The sequence below is a fragment of the Pongo abelii genome, chromosome 1 (assembly GCF_028885655.2).
Source record: "Pongo abelii isolate AG06213 chromosome 1, NHGRI_mPonAbe1-v2.0_pri, whole genome shotgun sequence".
Classification (NCBI taxonomy): domain Eukaryota; kingdom Metazoa; phylum Chordata; class Mammalia; order Primates; family Hominidae; genus Pongo; species Pongo abelii.
In genome coordinates, this window is record NC_071985.2 from 81,675,463 (window position 1) to 81,687,740 (window position 12,278).

Here is a 12,278-nt window from a genome sequence, read left to right on the forward strand (position 1 = left end):
GGAAGTTAGAGGATGGGTCAATAGGTGCAGCAAACCACCATGACACAGGTACACCTATGTAACAAGCCTGCACATTCTGCACTGTATCCTTTTTTTTAGAAGAAATAAAGAGAAGAGAGAAAAGAAAGAAAGAAAGAAAGAAAGAAAGAAAGAAAGAGAGAGAGAAAGAAAGAAAGAAAGAAAGAAAGAAAGAAAGAAGGAAAGAAAGAAAGGGAGAGAGAAAGAAAGAAAGAAGGAAAGGAGGGAGGGAGGGAAGAAGGGAGGGAGGGAGGAAAGAAAGAAAGAAAAAGAAAGAAAGAAAGAAAGAAAGAAAGAAAGAAAGAAAGAAAGAAAGAAAGAAAGAAAGAAAGAAAGAAAGAAAGAAAGAAAGAAAAAAGAAAGAAAGAAAAAGAAAGAAAGAGAAAGAAAGAAAGAGAGAGAGAAAGAAATAGAGTTGGGGAAACTAGCCCCACACCACCCAGCGGGTACCCCGAGTCCAGCAGAGACAAAGGATTTAGAAAGAGACAGAATAAGAGTTTAAAAGGTGGGTCCAGGGGACCTGAGCCTCAGAGGCTTGCTCACGGCCCCCGAGCTCTCGGCCTCCACCCAATTTATTGGTTTACAAGCTCTTTGTTCTTAGGGCAAATGGGAGGGTAGGAAGGGATAAGGAAAAGGATTAATCAGTGAAGGAGAACTTGTGAGTCATTCAATAAGATGTATAGCAGTGGTGGTTTCTGTGAATTTCCTTGAGCAAAGGCGTGTGTCTAAACTACTTAAGATCTTTAGCTTATTGGGACTGAAATGGGTGGGAGTGTGTTTCAGGAGGAGCCAAGATGTTTGATTATACTCCACTGCTTCAAGGCAGTGTTATTTCCCTGAGCAACCTGTGGCATGCCACTGAGCTGTTATGCTCTCGGGGCATAAAGACATGAAGGCAATAAGGAGACCTTTCTCCTCAGAAGCTGCCCATGGCTCCCCATGGGTGTCTTACTCATCTGGCATTCCAGAAAGGAAAGAAAGGAAGAAAGAAAGAAAGAAGGGAGGGAGGGAGGGAGGAAGGAAGGAAGGAAAGACAGAAAGAAAGAGAGAAAGAAAGAAGGAAAGGAGGGAGGGAGGGAGGAAGGGAGGGAGGGAGGAAAGAAAGAAAGAGAAAGAAAAAAAGAAAAAAAGGAAAGAAAGAAAAGAAGGAAAGAAAGGAAGGAAGAAAGGAAAGAAGGAAAGAAAGAAAGACTGAAGAAAGAAAGAAAGAAAGAAAGAAAACAAGGAAAGAAGGAAAGAAGGAAAGGAAGGAAGGAAGGAAGGAAGGAAGGAAAGAAAGAAATTTCTAAAAAAGAAATTGTGGCTCCTACTTCTTTGAATCCTCTGAAGTGCTCAGTCGTGCCCTGAATATAGGCTTAATTTCAAACATTTCTGCAGCTAATGAAAAAGAAGTTTGGTTGTAGAGGGCAATATGATAAAGGCATTAAACAAGACACACACAGCTGCTTTCTTATCTGCAAAGCCAGCCTTTCCTCCCAAATGCACATAGTCATTAGCAAGAAGCTAAATTTAAAGCCATGGTAAAACAGCCAGCCAGTTGCTAAACAAAGGCATCTTAGATACATCTTCATTTGTTTTTATTCTACACTGAAAAGTCATCAAACATCCCCAGATAGATGGAGAGAAAGAGCAGGTATTAAGCCAGAGCTGTGATTCCTAAGCCTATCCAGGCTGTGACATTTCTGTGACTTTGCAAGGACAAGAAAGTCACCAACACATGCCACATGTCTTACAGACTGTCCATATGCAAAAAGTGGTCCTCATGCTGATGGCAAGAGATGGAATTTGAAAAAAGAGATACTTCTTGCATATTTCAAAGTCTCTCCAGTAATTTGAGAAGAAAAATATCAAAAATAAAGATGAAGGTCTAGCAAACTAGTAGAACACAGAAAAGGGGGCATAAGTCCCTGTATCCTAATGCTGGCTGGCTTCCCCTGCAATGTCATTTTCTATAAAGACATCAGTGAGGAATACATGACTGGGTGCAATAACTGGCCTTGGCCTTGACACCAGTCCTGACCCCACTAGGTCTTCCCTGTATACTGGCCCCCTGCCCTCCATGTCTTCAGCCACCTTCCTTTGGCTCGAACATTCCCATAGCTGCCTTGATGGAACACTACCCAGCAGTTTCCCACTCTGATTCTTCCCTACTTAAGGACTCTTCAAAGGGCAGAAGAGAGAATGGCCCACAGCCAGAGAGTATATGAACCTCTGAGTCAGCTAACCCAGCAATAGTTATGCCTTCTACAGAGGGAGTCCACACCAGGCCATGGGGAGGAGTCATCCAGCTTCAATATCTGTAACAAAGACTTATTTCACTTACTTAGGAGAACTCAAGTTTAAAATAGTGAGTGAGACTTTTTTTAGCATTGCCCAAAAGATGAAACTGCAGCCCTTTTCCAGCCAGAGAGATAAGCTGTGCATTTGTTGACTTGCAGAGTACAATCGAATGGAATGGTCTTGGAGTAAGGCAGTAATAGAAAAATCAGCCTTTGTATCTGGCCTGCTTCTTAATATTCTCACTGAACTCTCAGTCTGTTAAGAATCTCATGATATATTTGGTCTAATCTCTTAGGTACATATCTCCTCTCAACAGATACCCCAACAAGTAATGGCAAATGTGCCTTTCAATAGAGTAAGAAGAAGAAAAGGTTGACAAGAGAAAGGGCAGGAGAAAAGGGGGCTCAACTCTTGCACAGCCATCCTGACTGGCTATCACTGGTGCTATTGCAGAGATGGCACAGCAGTGCTTCACTTACCAAGTGCTCCCTGCACAAGACATCTCTGGTGCCTGCGCGTGAGACTAAGACCTCTCCCTTAGGGACCATTTTGCTACACCTTCCCCACAGTGTGTCTCAGAAACTCTTCTGTCATTCTCCATATTCAAATCACAACTTGAGTCAATTTTATTTGCCCTTTTCATGACATGTTTAAATTTCTGTCTTGACATCTTGTCTTGACATGAGCTTTAAGGTAATATGCAGTAATATTTCTGGGATGAGAATCACTGAGTTACAATTTTAAATTTTGTTGTTACAATAATTACTTACATGAACATATCTTTCCTCTTTTGAATACTACCTGATTCAGAGAAACTTCTAATATTCCAACGGGTTTTTCTCCTCATGATTATCTATATCATTGTATCCAAAGTTTTTTGATCATCCACCCCATGAGTAAAAACTTTTGAGCATGTGCCCCCAAAATATATTTACTTATAAATTTTATATGTAAGTCACTGTCAACCCATATAGTATATATTTTTAGAGCTTAATTTCTTTCTTATTTTAGATACAAATAAATAGAAGCTCTAATATTTTACTCCTGTGCTCTAGTAAATTATCATACAGAAGGAATGCTTGTACCCCACTTTGGAGGATATTACATAAAAAGAAAGGGGATGTGTATGAGGTTGTCATCATTCCTGCAATGATAGAAACAACATTCTTCTCCCACCTCAATGAACTGTTGTTCTGACAGATATACATATAAGGCCCTCTGAGCTAATGAAAAAAAAAGAATTCTTCAACCTAATTTAATGGGAAGCACTGTGCCATAAATAATCTCAAATCATTATCCTGGCCATTAATTTCAGCCTCTCCCTCTTGTTGCACATGCTTTTTGGAATGACCAACTTGCAGCACAATTGACTCATTTGCTGTCCACCTCCCTTACTTGGTTTATCCCTTTCTGGAAGTGCTAATTGCAGTGAAATGGTCAAGTTGCAGGAGGGAGAAAGGAGGATGTTCACAAACTGGGAAAGAGTATCCAAATTATCACAAGGTGCCAGCAGAGTCACTGTCACCATCAGACCACCTAGGGAGCCAACTGTTGCCATCCCCCACCCATGTCACTTACAGATCTCTCTGTTCATAAAGAGAGAAAGCAGATGAAAAGGCCTGTTTACATTAGAAAAGGAAGAGTTTAGTTTCCATGTGCCTGTGATCTAGCTTCTTTCTGTAAGTTGTAGATGTTGAAAGAAAATAGACATGGCCTGTGTGCTTTCAAGCAGCACTCTCCCTGCCGGTTCTCAAAAAACATTAAATAAAAAATATTCTATAGAGATCCACCCAGCTGTTCTGACTTAAGTGCAATGCATTAGACACAACACAAAGCAAATGGAGCAAGTCAAGAGGCAGAAGGAATGTCCTCACAGGCGGGGGCCTAGGTACTGCAACGCCTGCTGCCAAAATGTGACACTCCCTATTAAAACTGAAAGTCATCACCGTGCCAATATCAGCCAAGTTTACCATTTGCTGTAGACCAACAAAACTACCTTGGGTTGGCAGTGGGAGCTTGGGGGACTGAACTTGGTTCACGGGGCTACAAAGATGGTCAAGACCCAGACCTGCCCTTAAGGTGCTCACAGTATAAAGCAGCTAAACTTAAGGGGAAGGAACATGTTAAAGGGTTCATGGGCAGGCCATACTCCTACAGCTGGGTATTTCCCTGCAGCCTCTCAAGTAGCCTCTTAGTAGTAGGGAGGGCAGCAGCCATATGGACCTTATGCAAGTTATACAAACTGAGCACTTTTAATGTCACCTGAGGGGCAGGCGGACTCCCTGTACTGATTATTAGGATGTGAAAGAGATGATACAAAGGCTCATATTATAATGACTTCCTTGTCTGAGTGGGGAGAGGAGCAACATCCCAAGACACTCAGAAAATTAGATTGTACAATCCCCTGTGGTAACCCCATTCTAGGCTAACAAGCCTCCCTTGGTGGAGAGACTGCAGGCAAATGCCAACTATTGCACAGCTCTAGGAGATCATGTGAAAGTTGTCATTTAAACCATCCTTTCGATAAGAACTCCACAGGGTCTTTGGGATCAAAGTAAACAGAGAAAGTTGGCAGGTGGCAGGAAATACTTAGTCTCCTTGCCTGCAGAAGCTCTTGAAAATCCTGTATTCCATTTCTCATGCATGCATGGGCCTGCTTAGATCAGGCCTTGTTCTTCCAAGTAAATAATATTTAACCTTTCAACAAATATTTATTAAATGCTGTTTGTCACTGTTCTATGCCCTGGGAATACAGAATTAACAAAACAGACACAAACCTCTGCCTGTGTAGAGCTCCCACTAGCATACATAAGCTATATAAATGGCAGGAGCTGTAAGTGCCATGGAGAATCAGAAAGCAGAGCAGGCGGATGGGGAGGCTCCATTGCCATACCCTGCAGAGACCCTTATGGGAGTTAGAGTCTAAGGCTGAGGAGGACCTGAGAGTCCCAGAATTCTTGTGGTAACTCATGCAAAATGGTGGAGTCCCAGAATTCTTGTGGTAACTCATGCAAAATGGGATCAAGAACCAGATGATGTCAGGCCTTGTGGTCTGGTGGTCGTGGAGAGGCTGTGTATGTTGAGGAAGAAGGGGCTGGAGTCTTGGCAGGAGCACACAGAGTTTCAGTCCCCCTTCCACTTCTCCTGTAAATCATGTGGTTGTTCTGGGGTGGGGTGGTATTATCTAGAGAACCTGGATGTCTTAGCTCCCTCTTCATTCCTATAAAAAGATGTGGAAGCAGGGAGGAACATTAGTGTTATCAAAACAATAAAGGTTGTGTAAATTACTCATAATTTTCACTATCTTCTATCTTAGGATAATTATTTCCCATGATTTCAGCAAGTGACAAGTTTTTACACTGAAGCATAGACTTTCTTAGTCTAAGTAAATTTGTGGTTTTGCTCTGTTCCTCCCCACCCCAGGCTTGCTCTGGACAGTAACCAAGCTGTCCTGGGCTAAATGCACCATCTAGCAGTCAGCTCTGGAAATTGTCTGACCCCTGCCACCTTCACTAGTTCCCTGATCTACCCCTTCTATTTATCCCTGAGTAAATACATCTCAAATTATCTATTTACTCAGAAACATGACAAAAAAAATGCTTTCTCCCTCTTTCATCCATCTTTTACCATTACCTCTTTCTCTTGTACACAAGTCTTTCATGATTCTCATGGAAAAACTTACAACTTCACACACAGAAAAAAAAATCATGCTTAGAGTATGACACAGAGTACTTTCATGGCCGTCCAACCTCCCTGACCCCACATTTTATGCTGTCTTCTTGCCACACCACCCAACTCACACTGGTCTTCTGCTGTTCCTGGAACCTGCCCATGCATGGGGCTTTAAGCTTCACTTCTCTCTGCCTAGAATATCCTTCCTCCTGCAGAGCCACATTGATTACTCCCTACTTCTTTGAGGAACTCTGTCAGCAGCTCCTTCAAAGAAATTTGTCTTTGTTAGAGTATCTAAATTCTCATCCCTTACCCCAATTTTTTTCTTCAAAGCACTTATCACTACTTGATATTTTATGATATATCTGTCTTTCATTAGTTTGGTGTCTGAATATCTCCAGAAGAAAGAAAATTCCTCAGAAACAGAAACTTTGTTTTGTCCCTTGATGTATCTCAAGTGATTCCAGGCCTGTAACATAACAGGAATTCTCCCCAGTCTACCCTCCCACCCAAAAATGTGAAATCTGTTTTCGTAGTCAATATACAAGATTGATGCCTGAAAAACAGCAATAACAAGAAAAGGGGAATCTGTAGGCATTCAAGAGAAAATCAGATTTACAAAGAGCCAGTGAAACCCTGAAAGTCGCTGAGACATCCTCTTTAGGATCTTCGTATACCTCTTATCCCTTTTTAATTAAATGTGTTTTCCCTCAAAGTCTATTCAAAATAAACATGGTTTAGGTTAATTTCTTTTTTGTTATTTTTTTAAAAAAACTTTGGCATTGTACCATTATGATCTTCAACTATTTATTTCAAATATGCTCTATTTCAGCTGCATTTTGAGTTATACTTGGGCTAGGAACCTGGTCACTAGTAAGTACACTATTTCTATGTAGAGATATCCCTTGTGAATTCCAAATAACCAACTTGCAAGTGACATTTTGAATTATAACCCTGCTGCAAACTAGGAACCCTCTTTAGGTGGCTTTTAAAATTTTTAGAATCTCGCAGTGACAATTAAAGATGGCTGCGCCCGTGTAATATCACTAGCAACTGGTGACCTCTTTCTCCTCCTTGCCTGGCCCCTGTGGTGGCAGGCTGAGCACAAGGAACATGCTGGGCCGGACCCTCTGAGAAGTTTCTGCAGCACTGAAACAAGGCCAGATTACACCAACAGAGCTCTGTCAAAAATGTCTCTCTCTTATCAAGAAGACCAAGTTTCTACATGCCTACATTACTGTATCAGAAGAGGTGGCCTTAAAACAAGCTGAAGAATCAGAAAAGAGATATAAGCATGAATAGTCACTTAGGGATTTAGATGGAATTCCTATTGCAGTAAAAGACCACTTTAGCACATCTGGCATTGAGACAATATGTGCATCAAATATGCTGAAAGGTTATATACCACCTTATAATGCTAGAGTAGTTTCAAAGTTGTTGGATCAGGGAGCTCTACTAATGGGAAAAACAAATTTAGATGAGTTTGCTATGGGATCTGGAAGCACAGATGGTGTGTTTGGACCGGTTAAAAACCCCTGAGTTATTCAAAATAATATAGAGAAAAGAGGAAGCAGAATCCCCACAGCAAGAATGAAGATTCAGACTGGCTGATAACTGGAGGAAGCTCAGGTGGGAGTGCAGCTGCTATGTCGGCTTTAGGATCAGCTACAGGAGGATCGACCAGAAATCCTGCTGCCCACTGCAGGCTTGCTGGCTTCAAACCAAGCTATGGTTTAGTTTCCCATCATGGTCTCATTCCCCTGGTGAATTTGATGGATGTGCCAGGAATCTTAAACAGATGTGTGGATGATGCAGCAATTGTGTTGAGTATACTGGCTGGACATGACACCAATGATTGTACCACAGTACAGGACCCTATTAAACCATTCATTTGGTTTGGCAGATGTGAGCAAACTATGAATAGAAATTCCAAAGGAATATCTTGTGCCAGAATTATTAAGTGAAGTACAGTCTTTTTGGTCCAAAGCTGCTGACCTCTTTGAGTCTGAAAGGGCCAAAGTAATTGAAGTATCCATTCCTCACACCAGTTATTCAATTGTCTGCTATCATGTATCGTGCACATCAGGATGGCATTAAATATGGCAAGACTTGGTGGGCTACAATATAGTCACAGATGTGACATTGATGTGTCCACTCAATGTGTCCACCCATGGATGAAGCCATGTATGCGTCAACCAGACAAGAAGCGTTCAATGATGTGGAGAGAGGAAGAATTCTCTCAGGAAACTTTTTCTTATTAAAAGAAAACTGGGAAAATTATTTCATCAAAGCACAGAAAAGTGTGACGCCTCATTGCTAATGACTTTGCAAATGTTTTTAACTCTGGAGTAGACGTCTTCCTAACTCCCACCATCTTAAATGAGGCAGTACCATACTTGGAGTTCATCAAAGTAGACAACAGAACACGAAGTTCCCAGAATGATATTTTTACACAAGCTGTAAATATGACAGGATTGCCAGCAGTGAGTATCCCTGCTGCACTCTCAAACCAAGGGTTGCCAGTAGGACTGCGGTTTTTTGGACATGCATTTTGTGTCCAGCAGCTTCTTACAGTAGCCAAGTGGTTTGAAAAACAAGTACAGTTTCCTGTTATTCAACTTCAGGAATTCATGGATGATTGTTCATCAATGATCACTCAGTAGGGCACATCACTCAGTAGGGCAGGAAGAAATTTCTGGATTCTTCTCATTCCACCTGAGAGCAGAGGAAGACCTCTAGAAGCTGAGCTCAAATTCCCCCTCTGCTTAACCATAGCTCACCATTTGCTTTGCTCTAACATGACTGTTCCATATGACACAAGGAATATCTTCCAAGGCAGTTTCCTCCCAGAGTCCCGAAAGGAAACTAGGAAAATGTAAATGTCCTCTGCTTCTGGCTTTCCCACATCTACCAGGTAGAAGCATGATGCAAGATTCTCACCACCCCATGTCTTCTCTCCTTCCCAAAATTCATCAGGACCCAAGGGGGAGATTTTCATTTCTTTTCCTCTCTGGAATGCACTTCTGCCACTTGTCTTTCTTCTTCTCAGGGCAACAAAACTTCATGCCCAGGTTAACTACAGAAAACGGTGCCCCCTCTATGCTACAGAAGAATCTCTAAGACCTAGTTCAACTAAACTGGCTTTTAATACACTAAAAAGGCCAAAGAAGTTTTGAAAAGCCCTTTCTAATTGGCAAGTCCTGGTTTCACAAAACTATTAAATTTAAAAAAAATAAAAATAAAAGATGTTTTAAAATAATTGCTACTCTGGGCACCAAAATCTAGATAGTTTTCATTTTGCATTCCTGTTATAGAAATGCTATTCCTCCTTGAGGCAAATGGATGCTTCTGGCAGCACGGGAAGGGAGACACCCGAAAAAAATGCATGAGGAAAACACTCCAATAAATTGCAAAGAATAAATTCCCAGCACGGTGCTCTCAACACCCTTTTCTTGAGTATCTAGTATGTGCCAGACTCCAGGCAGAAGCTACGCGGCCAGTGTGGCTTACTCGGGTGTGAGTGGTGTGGAGCACAGATACATAGCTGGTACAGAAGAATTCAGATGGTAATCAGCTCTGCTCAGGATTTCAGACAATTGGCTCTGAAGTATGAATGAAGTTTGACAGAGAGTCAAAAGGAGGAAGGAAGTCCAGGCAAAAGGAGTGCTGTGTGCAAAGGCACAGAGACGTGAAATATCTGCCCCATTCAATGGATTTCAAATAGCCTAATATGACTCAATGTAGAAAGGTTGGGGAGCAAAGACCATAGCATAAATGATTTTCATAACATGAAAAGGAAGAACATGATCAGCTTGTGTTTAAGAAAGATCACTCTAGCTTCAGTATGGATAGAGTGGAAAGGGTTGAGAGTAGAGGCTAGGAGACAGCTAATAATAGTAACTATAATAACAATTGCCAACACAGTGCTCCCTGTGTGACAGGTATATATTTAATCCTCACAACAATAACAACCCATGAGGTAGGTGCTATTAGTGTCCTCCTTTTACAGGAGACTGAGTCTGAGAAAGGCAGCCTGACTCCTGCATTCACATTCTGGCTCTGCTCTCCGCTGGCTGTATGATGCCTGCAGAGTTCAGGCTTTGCAGCAATCCAGGTCAGGATAATGGTGACCAAGGATTGTGGTAAGCAGAATAAAGCCTCGCCTACCAAAGATGTCCACTCCCTAATTCCCAGCACCTGTGACTACACTAGGCTGCATGGCAGAAGGGGATTAAGGTTGCAGATGGAAACCTTTAACTCACCTTAAAATATGGAGACTGTTCTGGACTACCTGGGTGGCCTAAAGTAATCAAAAGGGTCCTTAAGAGTGGAAAAGGGAGGCAGAAAAAAAGGATCAGAGAAAGAAATGTGATCATGAAAGCCAGGCAGAGAGCTATAATATTGCTGGGTGTGGAGATAGGGGAAGGGGCCACAAGCCACGGACCGCAGATGGCCTTTGAAAACTGGAAAAGGCAAAGAAGCAGATTCTCTCTCCTAGAGCCTCCAGAAAGAAATGCAGCCCTACCAAGTCCTTCATTTTAGCCCAGAGATCCATATCAGACTTCTAGCCTACACAACTATAAGATAATACATTTGTATTGTTTTCAGCCACTAAGTGTGTGGTAAATTGTTACGGCAGCCATAGGAAGTCAATAATAATGATGGTGAAGAAACCACCAATTCAAAGCACATTTTGGAGGTTAAATTCACCTCCTAAAGGATTTAGAGATCCAGTAGATAACTAGTGCCTTGCCAGTTGGAACGTAGTTCCAGGATGATGTGAAAGGAGATGAAGGGAACTCAAAAGACTCCATTTTCTTCTCTGAATCTAAAGTCACTTAACTGATATTCTATGTTTTGATTCATCCAAAGCATAGCCTCATTCATTTATTCCATACTTTTCTGCTTTTTTTATTTGACTTCCCTCGTTCAGCCTTTCTATTTGTATCAACAGCCTCACCAGAAATTCTCTGCATTTTTTCTCTCCATTTTCTCAACCCATAATTACCAGATTCAGACCTTTAGTGGACTGAAAAAGTATCACATGATCCTTGTCTCCTTCTACCTCCTTCTGGTACATTTTCTAGTTTTCTCCTTATATGTTTTCTCAAGAAATAACTCCAATACACTCTTTGATGAGATTTTGCCTTATAAGACACAGACATCCCTCCAGGGAGCTTCCACTATTGGGGAGCCCAGGCCATCAACACTAACAATAAAGTGTGACATGGTGGAACTACCCAACCTAGTGTAAGGAGAGGAGGCCTTCAGGGAAAGCCATAAGCTTCTGCATGGGTGTCTTTAGAAAGTAATTTCCCATCATACTTCTCTTAGCTTTTGATTTTGCAAGCAGGGAAATGTCTGCCTAAAAGCTAAGAACTGGGCTCAGGCAGGCTTGACAGAAAAAGTGCTTGCACTTGCACAATATCAGAATCACAGCCACCTAAGGTGACCCAAGCCCTACCTTTTACTTGTCACATCAAAGGAGAAAACATAAAGAGAGGAGATATCCTGGCTTTCTGATATTTAAATTTGCTTTACAGAGGAAATAAAATAGTTCATTTAATGGGAATAAACATTCAACTTAAAGTCACAAATATATTCTGGGGAAAAAAAGCTACCATCTGTTCCCTCTACTTGAATATAAGTTTGTTTTCTATATACAGAATGACTGCATCTATCCAAAAAGTATATGTTGAGCTGAGTGCGGCAACAAAGACATCAGTGACATAGTCCCTGACTTCTAGGACTTAAAATCTGCTTGAAAATAAACAAAACATACAACCTTGAAGCACTATAATAATAATAGTCACAATACTTTTTTTTAGCTCTTTTTATGTATGGTTTTATCTACCGTTAAATTATAAAAGCAGCGCAGAACAAGTCTGCTGAATTTCAGAGAAAGGAGCTAGAGGGGGGTCATAGTTCTGGAAGGCTGGAGGGAAGATGCAGTATCCCAATTGGACCTGGGAGGTGGCCTGGAGAAGCACCAGAAAATCTGAAACATCCAAAACCAGAGAAGTAGAATATTCATGAGAAGGCTGAGGGAACCGTAAATAGATCAGTTTGGCCAAAACGAAGGTTACAAGGGGAGGTGTTGCCAGATCGTGGAAGACTTCCACACTTTCCAAAAGGCGTATTTGCTGGGAGCATCAGAAACCACACACGACCATGGTGCAGTTTTCTTACATGTCCATTTTCTCTGAAGCTTTGGAAAGGAAAGTTCAGTCTGTAAACTTGTTTTACATATTATTTTCATAGAAATGCAAACATTGATATATTTTTCAGTAAAAAATAGAAATTTGCAT

General features: G+C 41.4%; 1 pseudogene; it reads left to right on the plus strand.

The window, feature by feature from the left end:
• Positions 1-7,083: 7,083 nt before the first annotated feature.
• On the plus strand, positions 7,084-8,633 carry LOC100450770 (glutamyl-tRNA(Gln) amidotransferase subunit A, mitochondrial-like; annotated as a pseudogene).
• The last annotated feature ends 3,645 nt before the right edge of the window (positions 8,634-12,278 follow it).